The 15,533-nt window shown below is 48.8% G+C and overlaps 1 protein-coding gene across 2 annotated transcripts in view; it reads right to left on the bottom strand.

Annotated features, from left to right (window-relative positions):
• The window catches only part of LOC142246243 (dehydrogenase/reductase SDR family member 4-like), a 107,670-nt gene that overhangs the window by 86,708 nt on the left and 5,429 nt on the right, over positions 1–15,533 (bottom strand). The window contains exon 1 of one of the 2 annotated variants that reach the window (XM_075319281.1): positions 2,469–2,549. The exons of the other annotated variant lie outside the window; for it this stretch is intronic. The gene's annotated coding sequence lies outside the window, so the exon portion shown is untranslated. Of the gene's footprint in view, positions 1–2,468; positions 2,550–15,533 lie in introns of those variants that run through there. 2 annotated transcript variants of the gene reach the window in all.

Genomic DNA, 15,533 nt, shown 5'->3' with positions numbered 1-15,533 from the left:
CCTTAGTATGGGCCCTCTTTTCTTCCATCCGACATAGTCAGCAGCTGCTGCTGACTAAAAAGTGGAGCTATGCGTGGATGTGTTGCCTCCTTCGCACAAAGCACAAAACTGGTGAGCCAGTGATCCCACTGGGGGTGTATAGCCAGAAGGGGAGGGGCCTTACACTTTTAAGTGTAATACTTTGTGTGGCCTCCAGAGGCAATAGCTATACACCCAATTGTCTGGGTCTCCCAATGGAGCGACAAAGAAATATCCATATAGTAGAAGGACAATATAGAAATAAACAGAGAGCTCAGCCTTAATACTCTACAGTGTCAGTGTGGTTCTTTCCCTTGTATGTACATGGGTACACGCACAACGTCTGAGGACGTCTCACACTAAATGACAACAACAATTTCTTGGCAGGAATAATGCTGCATAAAATAGATATTTTTGGAAGATTTTTTTTTGCAGATATTGCCCATTCATTAGTATGAGATAAATTCTCATAGACATCCATTTTAGCTCATGTCATATCATGCCGGATCCATCCATATTTTTTTTTTTTGCAGAGGTAAAAAAACAAGACGTTACGTTTTTGAGTTACTTAAAATTTCAGATACTGACAGATCCGGCATTTGCCTGATCCAGCCTTACAGAATAATAATTTATTATGCAAAAACTAGACCTTAAACTGATCGCTGCTGGATCTAGTATTAGCTCACAAACTAAATTTGTACCTGATTGCAAAAATGCATTTGTGACACCACTTTAACTCTTCAGACCGTAAGGCTATGTGCACAAAATGCGTTTTTGTGTGACCACAAAGATGCAAAGTTTGTGCGATTTTGGCCACTAAAAACGCTCCCGTGGTAAAAAAACGCATGCGTGTTTTGCAGCGTTTTTGTTGCTGCTTTTTTTTTAATGCATTGCATGGGTGAAAAACACTGGCAAAAATGCAGAAATAATTGATATGTTGTGTCGGGGGCGGGGGCCGGTTCCCCGTCGTGGGGGCTGCTCGGGGAGATAACGCTCGGATCCAGTGTCTTCTCCTCGGTGGCTTGAGCGGGCCGGACCCGGGGCTCGAGCAGCGCTCCTCGCCAACGAGTGAAAAGGGGAGTTTGGTTTGCGGGGTGGATGTGTATAGACTTCGTGACGCCACCCATGGGTTGTGGTGATGGTGGGCACCATCGCTGCTGGTGACGGGTCTCCCGGGAGCGATGGCGGGGAGCAGCTAGGTGTTAACCCCTCCGTGGGTAGGGGCGGTGGGTCCCGGGGCCCGGTGAGAGAGGGAGAGAGAGGGAGAGTTCCGTAGCAGGTGTTTGCAGGGTGCAGTGTTGCGGTGCAGCGCGGTGGGGTGCCGGATGGCACTGGTGTACTCACTCAGATTGACAGAGTCTCTGGTAAACCAAACGGCTGGATGGACGGGGCCCGCAGCCGGCTGCGGTGTTCTCCCTGGATGGGATGATGGTGGCTGTCGTTTCCGTGCACCTATCTGTTGTATCTTGACTGTGCTAGTGCGATAAGACCAGGCAAAAGGTAATGTAATCCTGTAAAAAACACCAGTTACGTATTCAAATCTGTGAAAACTGGAGTTTTGCCCACTTTGATGCCAGTTCTGATGCCCAGAACCAGTTTGGGCCAGGCTGGAGTGATCTGAATTTGATGTGTGGCATCACCAGGTATGTATATGTGGTGTGAGATCAGTGGCCAAAAGCCATTTAACCCCTCAAAAACACCAGTTACTTATTCAAATCTGTGAAAGTTGGCTGTGTGCCCACTTTGATGCCAGTTCTGATGCCCAGAACCTGTTTGGGCCAGGCTGGAGTGATCTGAATTTGATGTGTGGCATCACTAGGTATGTAAATGTGGTGTGAGATCAGTGGCCCAAAGCCATTTAACCCCTCAAAAACACCAGTTACTTATTCAAATCTGTGAAAATTGGCTGTGTGCCCACTTTGATGCCAGTTCTGATGCCCAGAACCCCTTTGGGCCAGGCTGGAGTCACTTCAGTTTGATTAGAGGCATCACTAGATATGCAATTCTGGTGTTAGATCAGTGGCCCAAAGCCATTTAACCCTTTCACTAACATACTTTGGTGCCCACTTTGATGCCCATTTTTATGCCAGTTTTATAATTTTTGCAGCTGATTTTGAGTGTATTTATATTAGGGCTCATCAGTGCATTGTATTTTATCATTGTCATGTGTTATTTTTGTTGTTAAATGCATAAAAAACTGAAAAAACTAAATTGCCGAATAAGAAACTGACGAATAAGAAACCAACTTCAGCATCGTCATAAACAATACCATAAATCACCCTGGTTTAGAAACTGAAGTCCACATGTGTATTTAACCCTTGTGTACTAGTATAGATATTAAAGAAAGGCCCATTATGCCCGGCTGTGTGCTGTGAACAGGGCTAATACATTCTCCAGCCACACTGCAATGACTCCGCTCTGTATATGAAGGTTATAGGCAGCAAACAAACCTGCAGCTAATCGTGACCAGCAGTAGTAGTGTCCCCAGGAACTGTGCTCTTCTCTTTCCTGTGCAGGCAGCTCCTCCCTCTGCAGACCTCTGTCGCCCTCTGCTGCCCATCAGCTAGTACTGCTTGTTCAGTAAAAGCGCCTAATGCCTACTGATAAGGGCCTGACATGAAGATAAAGGGACCCTGACACCATAAGGGAGTCTGTCAGCCTAGACACTATACACAGAAACTGAAACATTATTACTCCAGGAGGCTATATTACTATAAGGATGAACAGGGAGGACATTATTACTCCAGGAGACTATATTACTATAAGGATGCACAGGGAGGGCATTATTACTCCAGGAGGCTATATTACTATAAGGATGCACAGGGAGGACATTATTACTCCAGGAGGCTATATTACTATAAGGATGCACAGGGAGGACATTATTACTCCAGGAGGCTATATTACTATAAGGATGCACAGGGAGGGCATTATTACTCCAGGAGGCTATATTACTATAAGGATGCACAGGGAGGACATTATTACTCCAGGAGGCTATATTACTATAAGGATGCACAGGGAGGACATTATTACTCCAGGAGACTATATTACTATAAGGATGCACAGGGAGGACATTATTACTCCAGGAGGCTATATTACTATAAGGATGAACAGGGAGGACATTATTACTCCAGGAGGCTATATTACTATAAGGATGAACAGGGAGGACATTATTACTCCAGGAGACTATATTACTATAAGGATGCACAGGGAGGGCATTATTACTCCAGGAGGCTATATTACTATAAGGATGCACAGGGAGGACATTATTACTCCAGGAGGCTATATTACTATAAGGATGCACAGGGAGGACATTATTACTCCAGGAGACTATATTACTATAAGGATGCACAGGGAGGACATTATTACTCCAGGAGGCTATATTACTATAAGGATGCACAGGGAGGACATTATTACTCCAGGAGACTATATTACTATAAGGATGCACAGGGAGGACATTATTACTCCAGGAGGCTATATTACTATAAGGATGCACAGGGAGGGCATTATTACTCCAGGAGGCTATATTACTATAAGGATGCACAGGGAGGGCATTATTACTCCAGGAGGCTATATTACTATAAGGATGCACAGGGAGGACATTATTACTCCAGGAGGCTATATTACTATAAGGATGCACAGGGAGGACATTATTACTCCAGGAGACTATATTACTATAAGGATGAACAGGGAGGACATTATTACTCCAGGAGGCTATATTACTATAAAGATGCACAGGGAGGACATTATTACTCCAGGAGGCTATATTACTATAAAGATGCACAGGGAGGACATTATTACTCCAGGAGGCTATATTACTATAAGGATGCACAGGGAGGACATTATTACTCCAGGAGGCTATATTACTATAAAGATGCACAGGAGGGAGGATATTATTACTCCAGGAGGCTACATTACTATAAGGATGCACAGGGAGGACATTATTACTCCAGGAGGCTATATTACTCTAAAGATGCACAGGAGGGAGGATATTATTACTCCAGGAGGCTATATTACTATAAGGATGCACAGGGAGGGCATTATTACTCCAGGAGGCTATATTACTATAAAGATGCACAGGGAGGATATTATTACTCCAGGAGGCTATAATACTATAAAGATGCACAGGAGGGAGGATATTATTACTCCAGGAGGCTATATTACTATAAGGATGCACAGGGAGGACATTATTACTCCAGGAGGCTATATTACTATAAAGATGCACAGGGAGGATATTATTACTCCAGGAGGCTATAATACTATAAAGATGCACAGGAGGGAGGATATTATTACTCCAGGAGGCTATATTACTATAAGGATGCACAGGGAGGACATTATTACTCCAGGAGGCTATATTACTATAAAGATGCACAGGAGGGAGGATATTATTACTCCAGGAGGCTATATTACTATAAGGATGCACAGGGAGGACATTATTACTCCAGGAGGCTATCTATATATATAATTGCCTTATTCTGTCTGTCTGTCTGTCTGTCTGTCATGCTCCGAAATTGTGTCCTTACGGTGACACAAAGCTGATTGGCCGCTGGGCTCGCCATGGCCCCGCCCCCCCACACGGATTGGCCTCTCGCCCCGGCTCTCTGCAGGCCCCGCCCCCCTCACGCAATCCACGCTCGCTCTGGCCCAACTGACACGGAGCCCCGATTCCCAGGTGAGTACACACACACATCAGATCACACTCACTCTCACACTCACTCTCACACACACCTCACACATCACAACATGCTGGGATATCGCTTGCTTCTACACCGGCTCCGTCAGGATCCCGGCAGCGCCAGACATAACCTTGCGATGCTGGGATCTTCACGGAGGCCGTGAAAGCTGGTAACCATTATACACATCGGGTAACTAAGGTCCCTTAGTTACCCGATGTGTATCATAGTTACCAGTGTACACCGGCTCACACACACCTCACACACACATCACATCGCATCCACACATCAAGGTCCTGCAGCTGCGGAAAATACAGACACATAACAGCACACACACACACACATACACACACAAATCAGATCACACTCACACACACCTCACACATCACATCGCATCCACATACTCACAACATCCTGGGATATCGCTTGCTTCTCGGCCTCGATACTGTGCTGTTGTGAGCTTCCAGGACCTGCCGGAGGATCACATGGCCAGAAGCATGTGATATCCCCGGATTTTGTGAGTATAAGCGCGTATGTGCGATATCGTCAGTGTCTGTGTGTGTGAGTGTATGCGATCGGGTGTGTGTGAGTGGATGCGATCGGGTGTGTGTGAGTGGATGCGATCGGGTGTGTGTGAGTGGATGCGATCGGGTGTGTGTGAGTGGATGCGATCGGGTGTGTGTGAGTGGATGCGATCGGGTGTGTGTGAGTGGATGCGATCGGGTGTGTGAGTGTCGGCAGAGGAGCACGGCGTGCTGGAGGAGGCTGGGAGCAGAGAGGCTGATCATGGGGAAGGCTGGGAGGAGAGAGGCTGATGCTGGGGGAGGCTGGGAGGGGGAGGCTGGGACGAGGGAGGCTGATGCTGGTGGAGGCTGATGCTTGGGGAGGCTGATGCTGGGGGAGGCTGGAAGGAGAGAGGCTAATGCTGGTGGAGGCTGATGCTTGGGGAGGCTGATGCTGGGGGAGACTGGGAGGGGAAGGCTGATGCTGAGGGAGGCTGGGAGGAAGGAGGCTGGGAGGAGAGAGGCTGATCCTGGGGAAGGCTGGGAACGGGAGGCTGATGCTGAGGGAGGCTGATGCTGAGGGAGACTGGGAGGGGAAAGCTGATGCTGGGGAAGGCTGGGAGGACGGAGGCTGGGAGGAGAGAGGCTGATCCTGGGGAAGGCTGGGAACGGGAGGCTGATGCTGGGGAAGGCTGATGCTGAGGGAGGCTGGGAGGGGAAAGCTGATGCTGGGGAAGGCTGGGAGGACGGAGGCTGGGAGGAGAGAGGCTGATCCTGGGGAAGGCTGGGAGAGGGAGGCTGATGCTGGAGGAGGCTGGAAGGAGAGAGGCTAATGCTGGTGGAGGCTGATGCTGAGGGAGGCTGATGCTGAGGGAGGCTGGGAGGGGAAAGCTGATGCTGGGGAAGGCTGGGAGGAAGGAGGCTGGGAGGAGAGAGGCTGATCCTGGGGAAGGCTGGGAACGGGAGGCTGATGCTGGGGAAGGCTGATGCTGAGGGAGGCTGGGAGGGGAAAGCTGATGCTGGGGAAGGCTGGGAGGACGGAGGCTGGGAGGAGAGAGGCTGATCCTGGGGAAGGCTGGGAGAGGGAGGCTGATGCTGGAGGAGGCTGGAAGGAGAGAGGCTGATGCTGGCGGAGGCTGATGCTGGGGAGGCTGGGAGAGGGAGGCTGATGCTGAGGGAGGCTGGGAGGAGGGAGGCTGGGAGAGGTAGGCTGAGAGAAGAGAGGCTGATGCACACACACACACACACACACGCGCGCGCGCACTGCACAACACACCACACACACACACACACACACTGGGAACCACAAACAACTGCCCTACACAGACACACACAGACAACGCTGCACACACACAACACCCAACACACAAACACCGCGGCACACACAAATATACGCACATACCGCACAACACACACATTGCACAAAACATACCTCCCCCCAAAACACACCACACACACACAAACCGCGCAACACACACACAACGCTACAGACACACAGCGCTCCACAAACAACGCAACACACGCAACACACATACAACACCGCTCTCACCCCCCGTCACACCCAGACAACACCCAGAACATGTACAGCGCCCTACACAAACACTTGGTAACTACAGACAACAACATCTCTCTCTATATATATATATATATATATATAACAAAAATCATACATGAACTACACAATACGTAAATTCTAGAATACCCGATGCGTAGAATCGGGCCACCTTCTAGTATTACTATAAGGATGCACAGGGAGGACATTATTACTCCAGGAGGCTATATTACTATAAGGATGCACAGGGAGGGCATTATTACTCCAGGAGGCTATATTACTATAAGGATGCACAGGGAGGACATTATTACTCCAGGAGGCTATATTACTATAAAGATGCACAGGAGGGAGGATATTATTACTCCGGGAGGCTATATTACTATAAGGATGCACAGGGAGGACATTATTACTCCAGGAGGCTATATTACTATAAGGATGCACAGGGAGGACATTATTACTCCAGGAGGCTATATTACTATAAGGATGCACAGGGAGGACATTATTACTCCAGGAGGCTATATTACTATAAGGATGCACAGTGAGGGCATTATTACTCCAGGAGGCTATATTACTATAAGGATGCACAGGGAGGACATTATTACTCCAAGAGGATATATTACTATAAGGATGCACAGGGAGGACATTATTACTCCAGGAGGCTATATTACTATAAGGATGCACAGGGAGGGCATTATTACTCCAGGAGGCTATATTACTATAAGGATGCACAGGGAGGGCATTATTACTCCAGGAGGCTATATTACTATAAGGATGCACAGGGAGGACATTATTACTCCAGGAGGCTATATTACTATAAGGATGAACAGGGAGGACATTATTACTCCAGGAGGCTATATTACTATAAAGATGCACAGGGAGGACATTATTACTCCAGGAGGCTATATTACTATAAAGATGCACAGGGAGGATATTATTACTCCAGGAGGCTATAATACTATAAAGATGCACAGGAGGGAGGATATTATTACTCCAGGAGGCTACATTACTATAAGGATGCACAGGGAGGACATTATTACTCCAGGAGGCTATATTACTCTAAAGATGCACAGGAGGGAGGATATTATTACTCCAGGAGGCTATATTACTATAAGGATGCACAGGGAGGGCATTATTACTCCAGGAGGCTATATTACTATAAGGATGCACAGGGAGGACATTATTACTCCAGGAGGCTATATTACTATAAAGATGCACAGGGAGGATATTATTACTCCAGGAGGCTATAATACTATAAAGATGCACAGGAGGGAGGATATTATTACTCCAGGAGGCTATATTACTATAAGGATGCACAGGGAGGACATTATTACTCCAGGAGGCTATATTACTATAAAGATGCACAGGAGGGAGGATATTATTACTCCAGGATGCTATATTACTATAAGGATGCACAGGGAGGACATTATTACTCCAGGAGGCTATATTACTATAAGGATGCACAGGGAGGACATTATTACTCCAGGAGGCTATATTACTATAAGGATGCACAGGGAGGGCATTATTACTCCAGGAGGCTATATTACTATAAGGATGCACAGGGAGGACATTATTACTCCAGGAGGCTATATTACTATAAAGATGCACAGGAGGGAGGATATTATTACTCCAGGAGGCTATATTACTATAAGGATGCACAGGGAGGACATTATTACTCCAGGAGGCTATATTACTATAAGGATGCACAGGGAGGACATTATTACTCCAGGAGGCTATATTACTATAAGGATGCACAGGGAGGGCATTATTACTCCAGGAGGCTATATTACTATAAGGATGCACAGGGAGGACATTATTACTCCAGGAGGCTATATTACTATAAAGATGCACAGGAGGGAGGATATTATTACTCCAGGAGGCTATATTACTATAAGGATGCACAGGGAGGACATTATTACTCCAGGAGGCTATATTACTATAAGGATGCACAGGGAGGACATTATTACTCCAGGAGGCTATATTACTATAAGGATGCACAGGGAGGACATTATTACTCCAGGAGGCTATATTACTATAAGGATGCACAGTGAGGGCATTATTACTCCAGGAGGCTATATTACTATAAGGATGCACAGGGAGGACATTATTACTCCAAGAGGATATATTACTATAAGGATGCACAGGGAGGACATTATTACTCCAGGAGGCTATATTACTATAAGGATGCACAGGGAGGACATTATTACTCCAGGAGGCTATATTACTATAAGGATGCACAGGGAGGACATTATTACTCCAGGAGGCTATATTACTATAAGGATGCACAGTGAGGGCATTATTACTCCAGGAGGCTATATTACTATAAGGATGCACAGGGAGGACATTATTACTCCAGGAAGTTATATTACTATAAGGATGCACAGGGAGGATATTATTACTCCAGGAGGCTATATTACTATAAGGATGCACAGGGAGGATAATATTACTCCAGGAGGCTATATTACTATAAGGATGCACAGGGAAGATATTATTACTCCAGGAGGCTATATTACTATAAGGACGCACAGGGAGGACATTATTACTCCAGGAGGCTATATTACTATAAGGATGCACAGGGAGGACATTATTACTCCAGGAGGCTATATTACTATAAGGATGAACAGGGAGGACATTATTACTCCAGGAGGCTATATTACTATAAGGATGCACAGGGAGGACATTATTACTCCAGGAGGCTATATTACTATAAGGATGAACAGGGAGGACATTATTACTCCAGGAGGCTATATTACTATAAGGATGCACAGGGTGGACATTATTACTCCAGGAGGCTATATTACTATAAGGATGCACAGGGAGGACATTATTACTCCAGGAGGCTATATTACTATAAGGATGAACAGGGAGGACATTATTACTCCAGGAGGCTATATTACTATAAGGATGCACAGGGAGGACATTATTACTCCAGGAGGCTATATGACTATAAGGATGCACAGGGAGGACATTATTACTCCAGGAGGCTATATTACTATAAGGATACACAGGAAGGGCATTATTACTCCAGGAGGCTATATTACTATAAGGATGCACAGGGAGGGCATTATTACTCCAGGAGGCTATATTACTATAAGGATACAGAGGGAGGATATTATTACTCCAGGAGGCTATATTACGATAAGGATGCACAGGGAGGATATTATTACTCCAGGAGGCTATATTACTATAAGGATACACAGGGAGGGCATTATTACTCCAGGAGGCTATATTACTATAAGGATGCACAGGGAGGGCATTATTACTCCAGGAGGCTATATTACTATAAGGATGAACAGGGAGGACATTATTACTCCAGGAGGCTATATTACTATAAGGATACATAGGGAGGGCATTATTACTCCAGGAGGCTATATTACTATAAGGATGCACAGGGAGGGCATTATTACTCCAGGAGGCTATATTACTATAAGGATGCACAGGGAGGGCATTATTACTCCAGGAGGCTATATTACTATAAGGATGAACAGGGAGGGCATTATTACTCCAGGAGGCTATATTACTATAAGGATGCACAGGGAGGTCATTATTACTCCAGGAGGCTACATTACTATAAGTATGCACAGGGAGAGCATTATTACTCCAGGAGGCTATATTACTATAAGGATGCACAGGGAGGACATTATTACTCCAGGAGGCTACATTACTATAAGGATGCACAGGGAGGACATTATTACTCCAGGAGGCTATATTACTATAAGGATGCACAGGGAGGACATTATTACTCCAGGAGGCTATATTACTATAAGGATGCACAGGGAGGAAATTATTATACCTCCAAACTTTTAAAGAAGGGAAAGAGGGACAAAGTTTGCAATTTTTAGGCCATGCCCCCTAACCACACCCATTTTACAAACGGCCACACCCATATCTACTCCCCATTTACACCCATCCAGCAAACTGAAACTGCAGAAGCTGTCCGTGATCGCTCTGAGCCACCACAGATCAGCAATGCGCAGAACAGGAAGGGAGTTAACTACAGGGTGTGCAGGCGGCTAGGACCCAGGAGGAGAGCTTAACAGGGTGTGCAGGCAGCTAGGACGCAGGAGGAGAGCTGAACAGGGTGTGCAGGTAGCTAGGACCCAGGAGGAGAGCTGCACAGGGTGTGCAGGCAGCTAGGACCCAGGAGGAGAGCTGAACAGGGTGTGCAGGCAGCTAGGACCCAGAAGGAGAGCTGAACAGGGTGTGCAGGCAGCTAGGACCCAGGAGGAGGGCTGAACAGGGTGTGCAGGCAGCTAGGACCCAGGAGGAGAGCTGAACAGGGTGTGCAGGCAGCTAAGACCCAGGAGAAGAGCTGAACAGGGTGTGCAGGCAGCTAGGACCCAGGAGAAGAGCTGAACAGGATGTGCAGGCAGCTAGGACCTAGGAGGAGAGCTGAACAGGGTGTACAGGCAGCTAGGACCCAAGAGGAGAGCTGAACAGGGTGTGCAGGCAGCTAGGACCCAGGAGGAGAGCTGAACAGGGTGTGCAGGCAGCTAGGACCCAGGAGGAGGGCTGAACAGGGTGTGCAGGCAGCTAGGACCCAGGAGGAGAGCTGAACAGGGTATGCATGCAGCTAGGACCCAGGAGGAGAGCTGAACAGGGTGTGCAGGCAGCTAGGACCTAGGAGAAGAGCTACACAGGGTGTGCAGGCAGCTAGGACCCAGGAGGAGAGCTGAACAGGGTGTGCAGGCAGCTAGGATCCAGGAGGAGGGCTGAACATGGTGTGCAGGCAGCTAGGACCCAGGAGGAGAGCTGAACAGGGTGTGCAGGCAGCTAGGACCCAGGAGAAGAGCTGAACAGGGTGTGCAGGCAGCTAGGACCCAGGAGAAGAGCTGAACAGGGTGTGCAGGCAGCTAGGACCCAGGAGGAGAGCTGAACAGGGTGTGCAGGCAGCTAGGACCCAGGAGGAGAGCTGAACAGGGTGTGCAGGCAGCTAGGACCCAGGAGGAGGGCTGAACAGGGTGTGCAGGCAGCTAGGACCCAGGAGGAGAGCTGAACAGGGTGTGAAGGCAGCTGGGACCCAAGAGGAGAGCTGAACAGGGTGTGCAGGCAGCTAGGACCCAGGAGGAGAGCTGAACAGAGTGTGCAGGCAGCTAGGACCCAGGAGGAGAGCTGAACAGGGTGTGCAGGCAGCTAGGACCCAGGAGGAGGGCTGAACATGGTGTGCAGGCAGCTAGGACCCAGGAGGAGAGCTGAACAGGGTGTGCAGGCAGCTAGGACACAGGAGGAGGGCTGAACAGGGTGTGCAGGCAGCTAGGACCCAGGAGGAGAGCTGAACAGGGTGTGAAGGCAGCTAGGACCCGAGGAGAGCTGAACAGGGTGTGCAGGCAGCTAGGACCCAGGAGGAGAGCTGAACAGGGTGTGCAGGCAGCTAGGACCCAGGAGGAGGGCTGAACAGGGTGTGCAGGCAGCTAGGACCCAGGAGGAGAGCTGAACAGGGTGTGCAGGCAGCTAGGACCCAGGAGGAGGGCTGAACAGGGTGTGCAGGCAGCTAGGACCTAGGAGGAGAGCTGAACAGGGTTTGCAGGCAGCTAGGACCCAGGAGGAGGGCTGAACAGGGTGTGCAGGCAGCTAGGACCCAGGAGGAGGGCTGAACAGGATGTGCAGGCAGCTAGGACCCAGGAGGAGAGCTGAACAGGGTGTGCAGGCAGCTAGGACCCAGGAGGAGGGCTGAACAGGGTGTGCAGGCAGCTAGGACCCAGGAGGAGGGCTGAATAGGGTGTGCAGGCAGCTGGGACCCAGGAGGAGGGCTGAACAGGGTGTGCAGGCAGCTAGGACCTAGGAGGAGAGCTGAACAGGGTGTGCAGCTAAGGGTATGTTCACACATCAGGTTTTTGCTGTGCGGCACAATCCGGCGCCTTGCGGGAAAAACGCATATGGGGTTTTTTTGCCGCCGGGTGTGGTTTTTCCTCATAGACTTTTATTAGTGCCGGATTGTGCCACATGTACTTGGGTTTGATCCAGTTTTTGCCTGATGCGGCAAAAATCGTCACTCCGGCGGCCGCACAGGACGCAGAGAGGAACGTTTTTTGCCAGCGGCAAAAAAATGCCTAGCGCCGGGTGCGGCATGGTGCATAATGAAAGTCTATGCGAGCCGGATACGGTGTCATGCTTCAAATGCCGGAAGCATGTACCGTATCCGGTTTTTACTTCTGAGCATGCCCAGAAGTGATATAAATTCATTGCTTGTCAGAAAATCAATCAATCACTCACTCACTGACTGACTCACTGACTCATTCACTCACTCTCACCCACTCACCGATCACTGGCGCAGGGCTGCACGGCTGTCACACTGCTCCGACGGCTTCTCCTGATTTGAAAATGCCGGCCGCTCATTATTCAATCTCGTATTCCCTGCTTTCCCCGCACACCGGCGCCTATGATTAGTTGCAGGCAGACACGCCCCCACGCTGAGTGACAGCTGTCTCACTGCAACCAATCACAGCCGCCGGTGGGTGGGTCTATATTGTGCAGTAAAATAAATAAATAATTACAAGAAAAACGGCGTGCGGTTCCCCCCCAATATTGATACCAGCCAAGATAAAGCCACACGGCTGAAGGCTGGTATTCTCAGGATGGGGAGCTCTACGTTATGGGGAGCCCCCCAGCCTAAAAATATCAGCCAGCAGCCGCCCGGAATTGCCGCATTCATTAGATGCGACAGTCCCGGGACTCTACCCGGCTCTTCCCGAATTGCTCTGGTGCGGTGGCAATCGGGGTAATAAAGGGTTAATCATGGCAGGCGTCTATGAGACACCCCCAATGATTAACCTGTAAGTGAAAGTAAATAAACACATATACCCAAAAAAATCCTTTATTTGGAATAAAAAACAAAAAACACCCTCTTTCAACATTTTATTAAAATCAGCAAATACCCCTCCAGGTCCGACGTAATCCACAGAGGTCCCGCGATGATAAAGCTGACAGGAACGGCAGTAGAACACCGCCTCTCTCTATCAGCTCCACGCAGCAACTGAAGGGAGTCGCGCTGTCAGCGGTGACGTCACTGAGGTAATGCCGGGTTGTGTGCGGTGAAGATGCGTGAAGGGTAGTGCCGGCGTGTGCGGTGATAATGCGTGCGGTAGTGCAGGGGTGTGCGGTGATGATGTGTGTGAGGTAGTGCCTGCCTGTGTGCGGTGATGATGCGTGCTGGGTAGTGCTGGCATGTGCTGTGATGATGCGTGTGAGGTAGTGCCTGCCTGTGCGGTGATGATGCGTTCTGGGTAGTGCTGGCATGTGCGGTGATGATGCGTGTGAGGGAGTGCCGGTATTTGTGCAGTGATGGTGGGGTCTCTGTCTCTCTCTCAGCAAAACAAAAAAAAACAAAAAAAAACAAAAAAATGGATCCGTCGCATTTGTTTTTTCACAATCTGAGACGGATCCGTTGCATCAGGCACAAGCCGGATTGTGCCTGATTGGAAAAAACTGATGTGTGAACTTCGCCTAAGGCTGCTTTCACACATCTGTTTTTTGCCATGCGGCACAATACGGCGCTCTGCAGGAAAAACGCAACCGTTTTTTTTTTGCCGCCGGTTGCGGTTTTTCCTGCATAGACTTACATTAGTGCCGTATTGTGCCGCATGGGCTTGTGTTCGGTCAGATTTAGCCGATGCGGCGGCCGGATGGAATGGTGCCTGGCATGTTTTTTTGTCCAGCAAAAAAAAAAACGCATTGCGCCGCATCCGGCCGATGCGGCGTGATTTGCAATGCATGACTATGGACGCCGCATGCGTTTTTTTCCACTGCGCATGCTCAGTAGCGTGCCGCAAGCGGCAAAAACCGGACGGGCCGCATGTAAAAAACTTATGCAAAGGATGCGGTTTTGTCGCCGCATCCGTTGCATAGGTTTTAGAGCTGGATTGGCCGGCTCTGCAAAACCGGAGGTGTGAACTTAGCCTAAGATGCAGCAGCTCTGCCAGGCAGGAGATCATGTGGACGGTAGCTGATAGAAGCATTGGCAATGCTTCTATCTTTGCATATTACCGGCCAGTGCTGTGCACCTGCAGGAGAGGAAACAAGTGGTAAGTACACACTGTCTTCTCCCCAATGTCCTGATCTACCGTGTGCCTGCAGCATTGAGAGGCAAACACGATAGATCAGAGAAACAGCTGGAGGAGCACAGGCTCCGGACCGGAGGGGAGGGAGGGGGAGGGAATCAGCGCTGGGGACATTCATTACCTTAGCAGCAGCAGCACAGAGACTAGCGTAGTGCGCTCTGCTCTGTAATACTCAAGACACGTGTTAGGATGGTAGGAGGGAAAAGCAGTGAGGCGGGGAGAGAGTGGGTGGGCGGAGCCACGGGATACGGACCTCCCGCCCGTGGCAACGGGACAAACTCTGCAAAGCGTGATAGTCCTGCTGTATCCGGGACAGTTGGGAGGTATGATATTATTACTCCAGGAGGCTATATTACTATAAGGACGCACAGGGAGGACATTATTACTCCAGGAGGCTATATTACTATAAGGATACACAGGGAGGGCATTATTACTCCAGGAGGCTATATTACTATAAGGATGCACAGGGAGGACATTATTACTCCAGGAGGCTATATTACTATAAGGATGCACAGGGAGGACATTATTACTCCAGGAGGCTATATTACTATAAGGATGCACAGGGAGGACATTATTACTCCAGGAGGCTATATTACTATAAGGATGCACAGGGAGAGCATTATTACTCCAGGAGGCTATATTACTATAAGGATACACAGGGAGGGTATTATTACTTCAGGAGGCTATATTACTATAAGAATGCACAGGGAGGGCATTATTACTCCAGGAGGCTATA

This window comes from Anomaloglossus baeobatrachus, chromosome 1 (genome assembly GCF_048569485.1).
Source record: "Anomaloglossus baeobatrachus isolate aAnoBae1 chromosome 1, aAnoBae1.hap1, whole genome shotgun sequence".
NCBI lineage: Eukaryota > Metazoa > Chordata > Amphibia > Anura > Aromobatidae > Anomaloglossus > Anomaloglossus baeobatrachus.
This window is presented reverse-complemented; position numbering and strand designations above follow the sequence as displayed.